Source organism: Oratosquilla oratoria, chromosome 32 (assembly GCF_046742065.1).
Source record: "Oratosquilla oratoria isolate Oo_2021 chromosome 32, ASM4674206v1, whole genome shotgun sequence".
NCBI classification, from domain to species: Eukaryota; Metazoa; Arthropoda; class Malacostraca; order Stomatopoda; family Squillidae; genus Oratosquilla; species Oratosquilla oratoria.
Window position 1 is genome coordinate 14,290,488 of NC_134808.1, and position 11,747 is coordinate 14,302,234.

Sequence of the window (11,747 nt, forward strand, 5' to 3'; positions counted from 1 at the left end):
ATATATATATAGTTACAACTATTGGACCCGTCGAACGTCAATAATTAATATTTACGTATATCTGTATAGTGTTATGTGCATGTGTGTACTTATGTAGACATTTGTCAAGGTGCCCGATATGCCGGCTTTCCCACGATCTTGTCACGTAGCGCCTCTCCCTGCAACTGTCAGGCCGGCGTACGAAAAGTGTCAAATTTTAGTACTGCTACCTTTATATGCGTAAATATTTCTTCTTTTGCTTTGTCAACGTGGTTCATTCCATGTAAGAACATAAGAACATAACATAAGAATGAAGGAGACTGCAAGAGACCATAAGGCCTACACTAGGCAGATCAGTATCCATCACCACCTGTCATCCCCATCCATGAAGTTGTCTAATCGTTTCTTAAAACAACTGATAGCTTCAACGCTTACTACATGGTTACTAAGTTTATTCCATTCGTCGACCACCCTATTAGTAAACCAATTCTTGCCTATTTCGTTTTTAAGTCTAAATTTGTCCAGCTTGTAACCATTACTGCGAATCCTGCCTTGTTGTTTTATTATGATGACCTTGGTTGTATCACCCTTGTTAAAGCCTTTGATCCACTTGAACACTTCTATTAGATCACCCCGCACTCTGCGTCTTTCCAGAGAGTGTAAGTTAAGGTGCCTAAGCCTCTCTTCGTAAGGCAAATTTCTGAGTCCATGTATCATTTTGGTCATTCTTCTCTGTACTGATTCTAGTGAATTGATGTCCATTCTGTAGGACGGAGACCAAAACTGTACCGCATAGACAAGGATGGGTCTAACAATCGCTAGATAGAGTTTAATAGTTACCTCTGCACTTCTATTCGTTACCGTCCTAGCAATGAAACCTAATGCTCTGTTAGCTTTATTCCTGGCGCTAATGCTCTGTTTCCTGGTTTTAAGGTCTGGACTCACTAGAACTCCCAATTCCCTCTCGCACTCAGTTTTCTCTAAAAGCGTGTTATCTAAGCTGTATCTATTTTTGGGGTTGTGTAGCCCTACGTTTAACACGCTACACTTAGAGATATTGAAGTTCATTTGCCATTTCACTGACCATGTGAACAATTTGTTAAGATCATCCTGCAGAATCTCTGCGTCGTCTCCTGACCTAATTAGGTGTCCTATTTTAGTGTCGTCCGCAAACTTACTAACATAATATTTATTTCATCGTCTAAGTCGTTTATTTACATAATGAACAACAAGGGACCCAAAACCGAGCCCTGGGGGACCCCACTAGTAACATTGCCCCACCTAGATTTTATTCCATTTATGGTGACCCGCTGTTTTCTGTTACTAATCCAAGCTCTAATCCATTCTAACACTTTTCCTCCTATGCCATGGGCTTTGATTTTATTTAGTAGTCTCTGGTGTGGCACTTTATCGAACGCTTTGCTAAAGTCAAGGTAAATAATATCGTAATTATCATTGTTATCTGACGCCTTATATACTTTAGTGTAAAAGGATAGAAGATTAGTCACACATGACTTACCTTTGGAGAAACCTTGCTGTGAATCACGAATCAAATTATGTCGTTCGATGTGTTCTCTGAGTCTATTTACTATTACTGATTCAAGCATTTTTCCTATAGCCGATGTCAAACTGATTGGCCTGTAATTACATATAGACGATTTATATCCCTTCTTAAAAACAGGAACAACGTTTGCTTGCCTCCAAGCAGTAGGCACAAAACCAGTGTCTACTGATTTATTAAATATTTCAGTTAACTGTTCGCAGATTTCAAATTTACACTCCTTTAGCATTCTAGGAATAATTTCGTCTGGACCCGGGGATTTTGTAGCTATAAGTCGTTCAATCTGCTTGACTAGTTCTATTTTACTAATGCTGATATTAGATAGACTACTTTCTTCATCTGCTCTGAAAATCGGACCGCAGTCAGGTACTTTATCTAACCTCTCATTAGTAAACACCGATAGAAAATATTTGTTGAATTCCTTACTCATTTTTCCCTCTGATTCAAAGGATTACAAAGGATTACAAAGGCGGAGCATGCCGACAGGAGACCTTTTGATCCATATCTAGGTCGGATGCCAAAAAAATATATATATATATATATATGTATATATATATATATATATCATATTAGTAATACAATAATAAATAAAAACTATAATAATGTAAATAACAAATAAAATACATAAATAAATGCATAGGTATAGTTAAAATGATAAACAAACAGGTAAATAGTAAATAATAAATTAACATATAACTAATAATAAATTAAAATCAGACAGACAAATGATAACAAAACAAAAACAAATAATATAAGATAAATTATAATCATTACAGCATCTTACTTAAGTATTTATCTAAATGATTCTTAAAGCTTTGAACTGAACTACATTGCACTACCTGTGCAGGAAGTTTATTCCATTCATTAACTACACGGTTGGCAAAGTTGTTTCTACCTACTTCCAAATTGAATCTATTTCCGGACAGTTTGAGACCATTGTTTCTTGTCTGATTCTCATTCAATGTGAAAATTTGGTCACTTTTGATGTTGTCAATTCCCTTTAAAATCTTAAAGACTTGTATCAAGTCACCTCTGAGTCTACGCTTTTTTAGGGAAAACAGATTCATGTGTTTTAGTCGATTTTCGTATGATTTATTTTTGATATTTGGAATCAGTTTTGTGGCTCGCCGTTGTACTTTTTCCAGTCTGTCAATGTCTTTAATGAGATTCGGTGACCATACGGAAACAGCATATTCCAAATGTGGACGAACTAACGATTTATATAGCTTGTTAATGAGTGATGGACTTTTGAAATCAAAAGATCGCGCAATCAGTCCCAGAATCTTATTTGCTTTCTCAGAGGCTGAAATACATTGTTTGGATGATTTGAGGTCGTTACTGATAATTACGCCGAGATCTTTTTCACTATCCACTTTTGTTAACGAATTTCCAAATAACTTGTAATCGTACTTACTGTTATTTTTACCTATGTGCATTACCTTGCATTTACTTGTGTTATATTTCATTAGCCACTTTTCAGACCATTGCTGTAATTTATCTAAATCTTCTTGAATATCTAATTGGTTTGAGTGATCATTTGCCACTCCGCACAGTTTTGTATCATCAGCAAATTTGGAAACAGTAGATTTTAGTCCATGGTCTATATCATTTATATATACTATGAATAGAAGTGGCCCAAGAACGGAACCCTGAGGAACTCCACTTGCAACACTTTTCCATCCAGAAGTTTTTCCATTTAAAACAACTCTCTGTTTTCGACCATTCAACCAATTACTAGTCCAACCTAATAGGCTACCACTTATTCCATGCAAAGCTAGTTTAGTAAGTAGTCTTTCGTGTGGGACGGTATCAAAAGCTTTTGCAAAGTCTAGATATATTAAATCTATATTGTTTCTTTTGTCATAATTCGAGATAATTGTGTTGTAGAATTCGAGTAAGTTAGTCACGCAAGAACGTTTCCGTCTGAAACCATGCTGGCTATCATTTATCAAACGATTACTTTCTAAATGATGTTCGATAGCATCTCTGATGATAGTTTCCATTATTTTTCCTACGATTGAAGTCAAACTTATAGACCTATAGTTATTTGGTTTCTTTTTGTCACCTTTTTTGAATATGGGAGTAACGTTAGCTAGCTTCCATTCTCTTGGGACATCTCCGGATATGATGGATTTCTTGAAAATAATTTCTAATGGAACAACAATCTCATTTTTCATTTCCTTTAAGATTCTTGGATGCCAACCGTCAGGCCCTGGTGTTTTATTAACTTTGAGTTTGTCTATACACCTTTTAATTTTTTCTTTTGTTATATCTACCGTAGTGAGTAAGTTTAACCCAGACTTTTCACAGGTTTCAGTTTGGAATTCACTTTGAGGTGTTTCGTTTACGAATACCGAGCTAAAATAATTGTTTAAGATATTACACATTCCTTCATTTGAATATTCAAGTTGACCGTCAGCAGATAATAATGGACCAATGTGATTCCTAACAACCTTTTTATCTCTAATGTAACTATAGAATTCTTTGGGATTTTCTTTGGATTTATCAGCGATGTTCATTTCGTATTGTCGTTTTCTTTTTCTTATTGTCTTTTTTAAATTTCTCTGTATTGATACATAAGTTTCATAGTCATTAGATGCACCCGAGCACTTATATTTCTTATAAGCCTGTCTCTTTTTAGCAATACTTTTTTTCAGTTTCTTTGTCGAGCCACTTTGGGCGAGCCTGATTTGGTGGACGTCTGTCCATGACATTTTCATCGTTTTTAATTGGTCCTATTCTTTCTTTATTTTTTGTTCTACAGAGATGAAAGAAACCTTTTGGGTTAGATCTTGCTTGACTAGCAACTTTAATTTCATAATTATGTTTCGCTGTACGTGTATTCTTTTTAACCAGCTTTACCATTTCGTTATATCTTGATCTAAGGTGTGTTTCCCCGTTTTTTATTTTTACGTAAAGTCCTCTTTTCATTCCGATCTCATGTTTCAATCTGTCCGCTATCCATTTAGGAGTATTACTATTTTTCCGTATTGACTTCAGAGGGATAAATATATTTTGTACATTAATAATTAAATCAATTAGATTGCTATACATTTCATCCAAATCGCCGACCTGCCTGTTGAGCCCTCACCCCCAAATGACCTGACCCAAGGTATGTATATTACCCTCCGTGACCCGACCTCTAGTCATGACCTGACCCCCGGTCACGCACCGAGACTCGACAATGTCCGAAACGTTCGCATGACATTTCATATTCAATTTCAAATAGGTTTTTATATTGTCAAAGTTTGCTCTCCTGAAGTCTGGTACTTTTTAATTCTTCCCAAATAATATTAAATCTTATTTCTTGATGATCACTAGAACCTAGACTATCTCCCACTTTTACGTTACTCATTAGGTGCTCATTATTAGTTAAAACTAAGTCCAGAGTATTTACTCCTCTCGTAGGATCGGTAATCACTTGTTTTAGGAAATTATCCTGTACCACATCTAGGAATTTCTTTGTTTCCTGATCTCCTATTAAAGTTTCCCAATCAATGTTTTTATAATTAAAATCTCCCATAATCACAACGTTTTTGCACTTGGACGCTCTGTGAATTTCATGAATCAGGGGATCAGTCTGCTCAATGCTGAGGTTAGGAGGTCTGTACAGGACGCTAATAATAACTTTTTTATTCTTGCCTATAATCTCTACCCAAATGGATTCCGTACAGTCCTCTTCCTTAATCGAATTGTTGATAATATAGCTTATTGTATTTTCAACGAAAAGTGCTACACCTCCCCCACTCCTGCCAACCCTATCATTGTGAAAAAACTAATATCCTTCTATTTCGATATCGGAAGGAAATGTTTATCAGCCATGTTGATCCAGGACTCAATAATAGCTATAATATCGAAGTTCTCTACGCATGCTTTACCTCGCAGCAAATCAATTTTGTTAACTATGCTTCTGCTATTTGTATGGTAAACTTTAAGTTTATCTTCCCTCCACGTGCTTTGGTGATACTTCCCCCCCTACTCCCACGTAATCTACTCAAAAAAACCCTATAGGATGCCTACTTCTCGCTCAAGGGATTCAGCAAGGAGCCGAAATCCTCTGGGCGACAAGTGCACCCCGTCCCTTGTATAGAGATGATTCCTACCGTAAAAGCGGTCCCAGTTGTCGACAAATGTCCACCCATTGGCCTTACAATGTTTTGCCAACCTGCAATTCATTGCAATAACCCTGGAATACCACATGCCTCTAACTCTACGGTTCGGAAGGATTCCACATACAACAGGAACACCTCCCCTATTTCCAATATTGTCTAGCGCATCCCGGAACCGCGCAAACGATTCCTCACTCCCTAACATACCTATATCATTGCTCCCGGTACTTAAGCAAACTACAGGGTCCTTACCTTCCCCTACTAAACACTCTTCAATCCTATCTCTAACATCTATCCCCGCGCCGGGGAAACACACCTGCGTCCTATGTTTCCTATTTTTATCGCAGAAAGACCTAAGTACCTCACTTGACTGTCTCCTACAACCAAAATCTTACCTGTGGGCAGGGATCCAGCGTCTGCCATTCCCTTCTTCTCTTGAATTTTATTTGTTTCTTCTTCCTGCAGATTCGCTAGTACTTGAAACGAGTTCTTGCAATCGAGTGGGGCTGGTGATGAATTTTTTCCACTATCCCGCACCTTATTTTTCGCCGTTTTCCATCCAAGCTCATAGCTATTTTTTTCTTCCGTATTTTGGGCCTTCGACCGGAGAACTCAATTCTCCTCTTTAAGGCACTTTACAGCACCCTCCAAGGCTTCAATTCTACTGAGTAGAGATTGTACCTCATCGGCGCTGAACACGGTAACACAATCACTCGCCATATCACTAATTGAAGCAGCTACCCGGTTGACCTGACCTGAGTGACGACTACTGCTCAACTGGACGACTACTGCTCAAAGTGCTTATAAATGGTCACAAGGTGAATAACTAATACTTGGTTGATATATCCTAGGCATGCTAGTGATTATTAGTTCCCGAATATTATCTTGAGAGATTTCTTGCCATGTTTCCCGTAGTAATCATAAGAGTTCGGGCTTTGAAGATGGCTTCCTATTATTTTTGCGAAGTTGTCGGTCTAATATGCTCCAGAGTTGTTCAATAGGGTTCATATACGGGGACTGACTTGGCCATGGAAGTTTCCTGATCCCATTTTGGCTCAACCAATTTTGTGTTGCTTGAGCAGTGTGACAAGGAGCTCCATCTTCCATAGATAGGAAGACATTTTTACTCATTCTACCACTGGATAATATTAGAACGAGCCCTTCCTCTAATATAGACACATTATTGCCTGAACTGATGTTTCCTTGATACTCCAGAATCTCTGATCGACCATCACTCCAAATTGCACCCCAGAATCTCTGATCGACCATCACTCCAAATTGCACCCCAGAATCTCTGATCGACCATCACCCCAAATTGCACCCCACCCCATTATTGAAATGCCCCCATTTGTCACTGTTGGCTGCATTCTTTTGAGGTCAAACTCTTGACTACAGTCTCCAGACCCATACTCTTCCACTGTCAGAAAATATTGCTAATCGTCTCTCCACCATCTCAACAGCCCAATCCTTTCTGAGCTTCATATTGGCTGGACGAAGGAGTGGTTTCCTTCTTGCAGCTCTGCCATAGTAACCCAGCTTGTGGAGATACCTGACAGCTGTTCTGGGACTAACACCAGCCCATCCATTGGCCTTACAATGTTTTGCCAGCCTGCAATTCATTGCAATAACACTGGAATGCCACATGCCTCCAACTCTACGCCTCGGAAGGATTCCACATACAACAGGAACACTTCCCCTATTTCTAATCTTGTCTAGCGCATCCCGGAACCGCGCAAACAGTTCCTCCCTAACTTACCTATATCATTTGTATAAGGATTTATGTATGTGTATTATCTTATGGACCTATCTTGTCAATCTTATGACCTGATTAACGTGATATTTGGGAAATTGTAATTTTTCTTGGGTTTCGTATCCTCGCCAATATTGTGGGAAATCAAGTTGGTCACCTGTGCGATGCGCGTGTTGAGTAAAATTGCGTGGGATTGTAGATTTTGGCAACAGCGTTTCAGCTTCCTTTTACGTATGTATCAATGTATAGACACTAATATAAAAACTTTAAGTTTCTTCTTGTAACTAAGATTAACAAGGTAACATTATTATATGTTTTTGTATGCCCAATTTTGTAAAGAATATGTCCATGGATATATTCTAGATCTTTGATGTTCATTCCCTCTGGCGACATTCGTCAGTTCTTTCGTTGGCTCGCGGAAGGTATATATATATTTGTCTTGTGATTCGTCTAAGCTGGACTCTGATTTTTTTTTCACGGCGTCCCTGCTATTCCCTTCTATTTCACTTTCTGGCCTTGAACTCAAATTTTCTCTTTGTAGGACTTGGTGTTCTTTTGCAAGTCGATACTTTCTCGACTTTGATTATTTAACATATGTCCTGTAGGACTTTGTATTCTTTGCTAGTCGAAAATTTTCTCGACTTTGAATATTTTCTTATGTCCTGGCGGCTTTAGCCGTTTATATCCCACAGGACTCATTGACTTGTTCTAATTTTGTTTATTTTGGGTAAACATTTTATATTGTGCTCATTTCAATGTATGGAATTTCCATTGTGCTCGCTTGGCGACCTCTATCTTTCGATCTTGTTTATTTTATTATTATTATTATTATTATTATTATTATTATTATTATTATTATTATTATTATTAATCATTTTTTGAGATGGAAATAATTGATCTTTTTATTAACAGAGTTTTATGAACCTGGCTCTTCCTCTCAAATCGTCACAATATATATTTATATATGTATGTATACATGTATGTATATATGTATGTATGTATATATGTATGTATGTATATATTTGTTTGTGTCAATTGACATTTGGAAATAAACTCATCTGCTGGGATTCGAACCCTCATCTGAGCGGCTTGCGTCTTACAAGATGATGGCGTGAGGGTACTGTCTTCATCTTGTAAGACGCAAACCGCTCAGATGAGGGTTCGAATCCCAGCAGATTAGTTTATTTCCAAATATATATTATATTATATTATATATATATATATATATATATAATATATATATATATATATATATATATATATATATATATATATAAGTATATATTCGTTAAAGTGGGCAGTAATTCTTCTTTTATACATGTTGAATTAAATTTGACTGCAACTTTAGCTAGAAACAACTTCTTTTTGATAGACTTAAGTTTTCTAATCAAAGTTCTCGGCTCATCGGTGAAGCGGAATAAAATGCTACCGTACGACATTTCGTTCATCTTAGAGGATTTTCAAGTACAAGGTATATTTAGTACAAAGCTGTTACAAGTTAAATACAAACTAAAGTAGTAATTGGGGGAGGTTACTATAAATGTGGGGGAGATTTTGTCCGTGGGTGGACTCAGTGGGAATCTGTCCCTTGTTCTTATGTTGCTTGTAGTGTGGGCCTAATGTCCGGGGGCTGACTTGGTGATATTCTATCCGTTCTTCTTTAAGAGTTGTATGTGGTGGTGACTGAGTGTCCATGTAGAGTAGCTAGAGCCAGTGAAGTAATTCCATTTTATATATTCATGGTAGGGGTTTTCTCCTTAATATAAAGGCCTTCTAGAATCTCCAACCGGTGGATGTTATTGACATAGTCGAGGATCCGAATGTTGGCGACTAAAATTTCCCTGGACAAAAGGGTAGTGTGTGTATCTGAAAAACGTTTCTTTGGGGCTCCGTTCTGTAAATGGCAAGTGAGGTGTCGAGAAAGAGAAGTTGTCGTCATTCCTACATAGGAAGAAGGACGAAACTTACAGTCTTCGTGCGGGCAGGTAAATTCGTACGCGACTTTACTTCTTTTGAGGGGATTTTGGGCACGGAAATTTTAATTTTTTAGGATGAGGTTAGATGTTTTGAGTTTTTTTTATAGAAAATACGGAGCTCCAACTTGTCCTCAGGGTCTATGGGACGGGTTCCACGTTCAACTATTTCCCTCAAGACTCTTTCATCAGTACGGTATGCTGTACTCATGAAAGATCTATAATGCAGAAGGATTGGGGGCGTTTCTCAGGGCGGGGGTTGTGACATCTCAAATATGCGTCCATCTTTTGCTTGATGATAGACTGGACGTCCTTGTTAGAAAAGCCATTGTTCACTAGGACTTACTGTAGGCGAAGCTCTTGGTGGAGTCGTCGTGGCTATCCCTCGTGGTCGAGGAAGATGGTCTTCGTGAGTTATTATTGGTGTGTGCGAAGGTGGCTAATGAGACCGATTCGTGCCTGGAAAGATCGGTCGCAGTGCGGACATACAGTTCCGGGAGGAAGTGCTGGCCGTGGCTGTTGTTGTCGCTCTTTCCGACGTTTTCTTTTTTCCTCCAGCTGTGCAGACCTTTTTGACTCAAAGGTCGCTGTTCCTTCTCTGACGGTGGTTCTCCAGAGGGGTTTATTTCTTGCTGTTTCCTCCCAGTTGTTGAAGTCTATGTTACATTTTTTTTAGATTTGCTTTGAGGACGTCCTTAAAACGCTTCTTCTGGCCCTCCCTTGTACGCTTGCCATCCGTGAGTTGTGAGTAGCAAGTGGTGTGTCTTGCGACACTGCTTCTGACCCGGGGCAGTGGACAGGATGCAGGGATGACCCGTCATCCAGGAGGTGCCAAGATAAGAGGGAGGGAAGAGGGTAGAGGGGAGTGGAGTATGTAGAGGATGGGTATGTAAATACGATTACAAGTTATTTGGAAATTCGTTAACAAAGTGGATAGTGAAAACGATCTCGGCGTAATTATCAATAACGATCTCAAATCATCTAAACAGTGTATTTCAGTCTCTGAGAAAGCAAATAAGATTCTAGGACTGATTAATTGATCTTTTGACTTCAAAAGTCCATCTCTCATTAACAAACTATATAAATCGTTGGTTCGTCCAGATTTGGAATATGCTGTTTCCGTATGGTCACTGATTCTCATTTCGAATTTGGAAAAAGTACAACGACGAGACACAAAGCTGATTCCAAACATAAAAAAATAATTCACAAAGAAATCGACTAAAACATATGAATCTATTTTCTCTAAAAAAAGCGTAGACTCAGAGGTGACTTGATACAGGTCTTTAAGATTCTAAAGGGAATTGACAACATCAATAGTGACAAAATTTTCACACTGAATGAGAATCAAACAAGAAATAATGGTCTCAAACTATCAGGAAATAGATTTAAGTTGTAGATGGGTAGAAACAACTTCTCCGTGTAGTTAATGAATGGAATAAACTTCCTGTTGAGGAAGTGCAATGTAGCTCAGTTCGAAGTTTTAAGATTCGTTTAGGTAAACACCTAAGCAAGATGCTGTAATGCGTGCCATTTTTATATTTGTTATTTGTCAGGTTGTTTATTATTATTTATTATTATTTATCTGTTCATTTCTCATTGTTTACTATTACCTGTTTGTTTATTATTTAACTTTACCTGTTTATCTATTTTAATACTTATATTATTTTCATTTATTTGTTTATTTATCATTATTATAATTTTTTCGCATCCGACCTAGTTATGTCGGCATGCTCCTCCTTTGTAATCCTTTGTAATCTTTTTGATAGTCCACTGTACCATAAGCTACAAGCAAAATCAAAATGGCTTTGAATGAGTGCATAAACCAGCATTTTCTTGGTTTTTAAATCAAAGCTTAGCATTTTTATGCAAGAATTTGGTTTTGTTTGAGCTTTTAGTGAATGCCTCATCATCTATGACCTCTCTATTGGTCTAAGGTCACTCCTAAGTAGGTAACCTGTTGTTTAGCCTCTACATCATTGTCACTACATTTGACTTTTAAATATGTCACTCTTTCAGGTTATGGCTGGATCCAGACGATATAGATTCTGTTTTACCAAGATGTAACGACAGTTTATTTTCAATTAGCCATTCTTGTACAGCTGCAAGTTCAGTGACTAGGACCTTCTATCTGATGTATCCCTGCCTGGAACAATAAAAAATCAATCACCTGCTTAAAGCATAATTTTACAGTCCACAACAACTGATATATCGTTCATATAAATCAGAAACGGAAGCGGTTTCAAGATTGTGCCCTGAGGCACACCACATATAACATTGCATTAACAGGAATTGGAATTGTTCGTATTAACAATTTGTTTTCCGTCAGCTGAATAAGATCTGAACCAGTTGATTGTAACACTGTGCTCATTTATATC